Source organism: Mastomys coucha, unplaced genomic scaffold, assembly GCF_008632895.1.
Source record: "Mastomys coucha isolate ucsf_1 unplaced genomic scaffold, UCSF_Mcou_1 pScaffold18, whole genome shotgun sequence".
Classification (NCBI taxonomy): Eukaryota; Metazoa; Chordata; class Mammalia; order Rodentia; family Muridae; genus Mastomys; species Mastomys coucha.
Genome location: NW_022196900.1, coordinates 72283245 through 72288361, shown reverse-complemented (window position 1 = coordinate 72288361; position 5117 = coordinate 72283245). Strand labels below are relative to the sequence as shown.

The following is a 5117-nucleotide window of genomic DNA, read 5'->3' as shown; positions in this document are numbered from 1 at the left end:
TTTTTTTTTATGGACTTTGTCATTCCTCAAGCATTCTTGCCAGACAGCTTCTACGTGGCAGCCAACAGCCACTGTGCTTGGAGGTGACAACATAGAAGAGATGCATGTACTAGGAGCCATGAACATGCCAACAAGCTCAGCCCAGCAGTCCCGGAGGTACAGAGAGTAGTAGGAACAAATGACCAGCTAGGTGTCAGGGGTTGGAGATTCTCTTGAGGCAGATACTGCTGGAGCTGGTGCATGCAGAATGCACAGGGTCCCAAGCATCGATGGGTGAGACACAGAGATGCAGGGAACCCAGCAGCACTGGCAACAGCATGTACTAAGACAAGGTGGGCAGTGCCAATAAGCAGAAGGCCCAGGCAATGACTTGGAGTGTTGCATCCTGGGATAGGGACCACAATGAAGTGGCTTTCTTGCTGGAAACATAAGCAGGGGCTGGATCTTAAGGGGCCTTGGGTGTCTTTTGCTGAAATAATGGGGAGGCACTGAAGAGTGTTCAAAACAAGAAAAGACATGGTCATTTTTGTAACTTGCCGAGCTCACTGTGGCTGCAGGGGAGACAGCAAACTAGAGGGACAGTGGTGTGGCTGGCAGCAGTTTCCCAGTAAGGCCTGAGCCAAGGAGAGCCCAGAGGTGGGGAAATAGATAAGGAACAGTAGCAACCCTAGGGAGATAGGAGCTAGCAGAAGGAAGATTGCATTAGCAAAGCCCAGGTCAAAGTGAGGTGTAACACAGATGCACAATTCCCACTCCAAACCTCGGGCGGCTCCCTCTGCCTGGCAAGGGTCATACCCACCTCCCTTGGCGCTGGCCCTCTGCACCTAGGAAGTCCCTGCTCAAGCCACCCTCTCAGCCCACATCCAAATCTGTGCATGGAAAATGGGGTCATTCACATTCTCTGTGCCACACTGTCATAGGCTCTGACCCTCACAAGCAAGACAATTCCCCAAGTGTTCCCTGCACAAGGAAAAGGGAGAATAAACAGAAACACCAGGGTCAAGTTCATAATATCTTTTATTAATATATTATGCTACAAAAATATTTTTGGCAAAATAACATTAATAGCATCTTTCTTTGTCTTCTATTATACTCTTAAAAACTCTTCATGACAATTCATGGGGCGGGGGGTGAAGGAAGAGGTGATAAAGAACACCATAAACATGGTGGGAGCAGAAGCCAGCTTGGTACAGTGAGGCACAGTAGGGTAGCCAACAAATCTGAGACTTAGAACTGGGCAAACGCTAAGGCCAACTCCCCCCCCCCCTTCTTTAGCTGAGAGCCACCCCCACCTCAGCCTGGCAACAGGAGAGATTCCAGTCTAAGAGTCCTTGGTCTCTCACATCAGGCACCTTAGACTTGGATCCTATTCCAAACCACATTCCCCAATGCAGGTTTTAGGATGGAGTGGGCCTTTAAGTTATGCTTTCTTACCTGTCACATGCTTCCATCATGGTGGTCTGTGGTGTCTATATGATACCCAGAATTCCCCTCCTGGCCCTAGGAAACTCTCCCTACGGTCCATGAAGAAACAGAAGCTGAAAGGGCCTCTGGGGCTTCCCAAACAGCAAGCAAAGGCCTTGAGAGGGCAAGATCCCAGTCTGCCTTTGGGGACAGGGTGAGGAGCTGACATTCCCTGGAAATGGCCAGGTAGGGTCCCAAGGGCCCTTTATAAGCTCTGACTTCCCTTGCTCAAGGTTGGGCACAGACAAAGAAATGGCTCGGAACTGGAGTCGTGGGCAAGGTTTCAATCCAGGCATCCCTTCCCCCAAGAGGTCCCTGCCCAAAGGCAGCAGGAGTTTCTGCCAGTTCTTGGCAAGCCTGGCTGGGCTGTGTAAGAATGGGGGAGGGGTGTAGGGAGGCTTGACTGAGTACTGAATCTACAGGCTTAGATGGCCAGCCAGGGTGATATTTTTGGCTGCCTAGATGAATTTTTGGAAAAATAACAATGTTTAAAGAACCCAAACCTTACAAAGCCAGGGGCACTTTCATGATGGCGTTTACACCAATCGTTTGCCAAGATTTCCAGCTGGTTACTACATCTTCAGCCAGCGGACCTTTGGGGCCTTGCATACTATGCATCTAGCTTCACCTGGAGAGCTCTACCCTCAGGTGCTACCTTAACAGCTAGGGACGTGGAAGTTGTCTCAAATAGAAAGCCAAGGCTGTCTTTTTGCCTTTCCTAGCTCCTACCTCTTCTTCCTCTGGTCTGCTTCCTTTCCTCCCTTGTCCCTGTCAGCACATCTACAGAGTATCAGCTTTGTGTCGAAGGTCATAAAAACCAGTTACAAGACCCACCTCATTGATTTGCTTGTATTCCCAACAGAGAGCAAATTCATATCCAAACAGCTCTAACTCTGGAATGTGGGTGTGGTACCAGGAATGTACATAGGGCTCCATGGGGACATCCTGGAGCAAGTCACCAGGGTTATCCTCATGGGATAAATGGCTGGGGGAAGGGAAGAGAGCTTCCCCTGGGGAGTAAAATGTATAATACACCATGTCTATTCTAGAAATAACAGATATGATTCCATCTGTCAGGCTGGGATAGGAGGGATGAGACATGGCCAGCAAGGGCAGCTGAGTGAGGTCATGGAGGATCTGGAAGGCCAAGTAGAGGGCCTGGTGTTTATCTCATGGTTATTACTACCCCAAGTCTGTTTTTTGCCACTTAGGGTGTCATCAAAACTACAACTAGCAGTTCTCTTCTCTGGGATCGATTGTGATGGGGCACTGGGCTAAGTGGTGGTACAAAGTACCTCAGCTTCCAGGCTTGCCCCAGTCTGGACAGGCCAGGACATAGCCAGTGACCACACTCCACGTGAGGAGGATGTGCTTGGGTCTTTCAGTGTAAGGTGAATGTTTTGAGTCACCCTCAGTCCACATATTGCAGACTCCATATCTTTGACCCTTGAGACTGGCACCTGCACCTCTTTGATTCTTTCATTCCCACTAAGTGCTGGTCACAGGCTGCTGCTGGGCCACAGGCCTTCCATCTTTCTGTCTGCCTCAAAGTCAAAACGAACGTCCTAAAAATTCTCATGGGAATCTCAAAGGAACTAGGCTCCATGTTTATGAGTCTGGCTAGCAAGAACATGAAGTCTGAGAAACTGCTGATGGACTACTGGTCTGTTTCCAGAGCAGGAAAGGAAGTTTAAGTGGCCTAGCCATACATTCTGTTTGTGTGCAAGGTCTCCTAGGATATATGCCATCAAGTTGAGTTTGCTACTTGCTTAAACCCTGGCTTGGTAGAGATCTCCAGGGGCCAGGAAACTTTGGCCCTAGGTGCCTGACGAACAATGGCTCTTTTTTCTAAGCCCACACCAATTTTGTTGATCTGTTGGACTAGCCTGCCCTCCCTTCCTCCCTCTCTTCCTTCCTTCCTTCCTCCCTCCCTTCCTTCCTTCCTTTCCTCCTTCCCTGCCTCCCTGCCTCCCTGCCTCCCTCTCCTCCATTTTTCATAGAGGGTCTGGTTATGTAGCTCAAGCTGTTTTAGAACTCACTATGCATCCCAGTCTGGACCTCTTATGATGCTTATTGATGCTCTTGCCCAAGTACAGTCCTTACGGGGACATGTGATACTAAGCAGGGCACATCATCTTTAAAATCCTTAAAAGGTAGTGGAGGAAGCTCCTTCCCTTCCAATCTTCCTTAAGAAGGGGTCTGAAAAGACAAGTGGCCAGACATTGGGGCTGAGAAAGTAGTAGCCCAGGATAGCCCCATTTGTCCCGTGTTGATGGTGAACTCTTCTGGGCCCAGAAGGGTGGGTACAATTCAGCCCATATGTGTAACCCTGGCACTGGGATTACACGCTGTATTAATTCACCGTCTTGGCCCCACGCCTGGCACAGGTCTGGGCACACGGTCAGGTGCTTGGACTATTTCCCCAAATGCTTCATCTTTAATTAACCTCAAGCTTGATCTCCATACATCTCATGCCATACTCTGCCCCAAACAGGGGAATCTGGCCTGTGTGTTTCCAATTCCTTTACACTTATCTCATCCCAATAGCGCTCTGCACAATCCGTTTGATGTCTAACTTCTGAGACCGCTTTAAAAGTCAGCTAAGCCCCTTCCCGCTCAGCAATAGGAAGTCACATTTTCTGCCAAGGATAAACTGACTCCAGTCCTGGTTGAGGTCAAGTTCAGTTTACAGTGTGGTGCCCATGGGACTGGCGGGACCCTGTGAAGCCAAGTTCCAGAGTCTTGCCAGGTCTCAGGCTTAAACCTGTCCACTGGGGCAGAGCTGGAAAGAATTCTGCTGCCTGCCAGGATGCCTGTGGGACCCCTGACTATGCAACGAGTTGCCCAGAGTCCTGCCATCTCAGAAGGGAGATGTCTGCCAACCTAGGCATGGCGGTGCTGTAGCCAACCAGGCGCCATCAAGCCTGCCAGGGAAACCCATGTGCAGTGAGGTGAGAGAATGGGACCGGAGTCAACATGCCTGTCCCAGCTGTGCCACCTTGGAGAGGCCTTTCCTCTTTTTGGACCTTAGCGTTACTCTTACTCTTGTTGACAGGTGAGGACCCTTTTCTGCTCCCAGGATCTAGGACTCCTTAAATAATGAGCCACAAGTCTAGCTTTGGCCCCACTGTGTCCTCAGTCAGCCTCCTGGAAAGAAAGATTCTGTGTTTCAACTCCCTGCCTGTCCATGCTGGCTCATCCTGCTAGAGGCCCCTGGCTGCAGAAGCCAGCAGGGGGAGCTGGGGAAATGGCCTTTTTGCCTGCCATGCGAAGCCTGGGAGAGTTCCAGTTTGGGAAATCTGCCTCCTCTAGCTCTTCTCCAGTCAGAAAGAAGAGGAACGGAACATAGTTCGTGGAACAAGGGTGTTTTTTGTATCACCTTGATCTGGGGCCAGGTGGGGCATACACCCCAGGTGGAACTTTTCCCCTCTTTTGGGGGTTCAGCTTTATCATTGAATTGGAGGTCATCACATCGTACAGCAGGCTTCTGGCAGGTGGCTCTCTTTACCACTGTCATTGCCACAACTGGAGGCTCCTGCGCTCCATCGCCCCTAAGACTGTTCTGTGCCCACCCCTGCCCATTCCTGTCCTCTGCCCAGCTCACTTCTCAGCTGTGGTTTTACCAGCCTCTCTTGAATGGAAGCTGGACCAGT

At 50.3% G+C, this 5117-nt stretch overlaps 1 protein-coding gene across 2 annotated transcripts in view; it reads right to left on the bottom strand.

Annotated features, from left to right (window-relative positions):
* Positions 1 to 999: 999 nt before the first annotated feature.
* The window catches only part of Trabd2b (TraB domain containing 2B), a 207193-nt gene continuing 203075 nt past the window's right edge, over positions 1000 to 5117 (bottom strand). For both annotated transcript variants that reach the window (XM_031378224.1, XM_031378225.1), the window contains one exon: positions 1000 to 5117. This exon is cut by the window's right edge and continues 1019 nt beyond it. The gene's annotated coding sequence lies outside the window, so the exon portion shown is untranslated.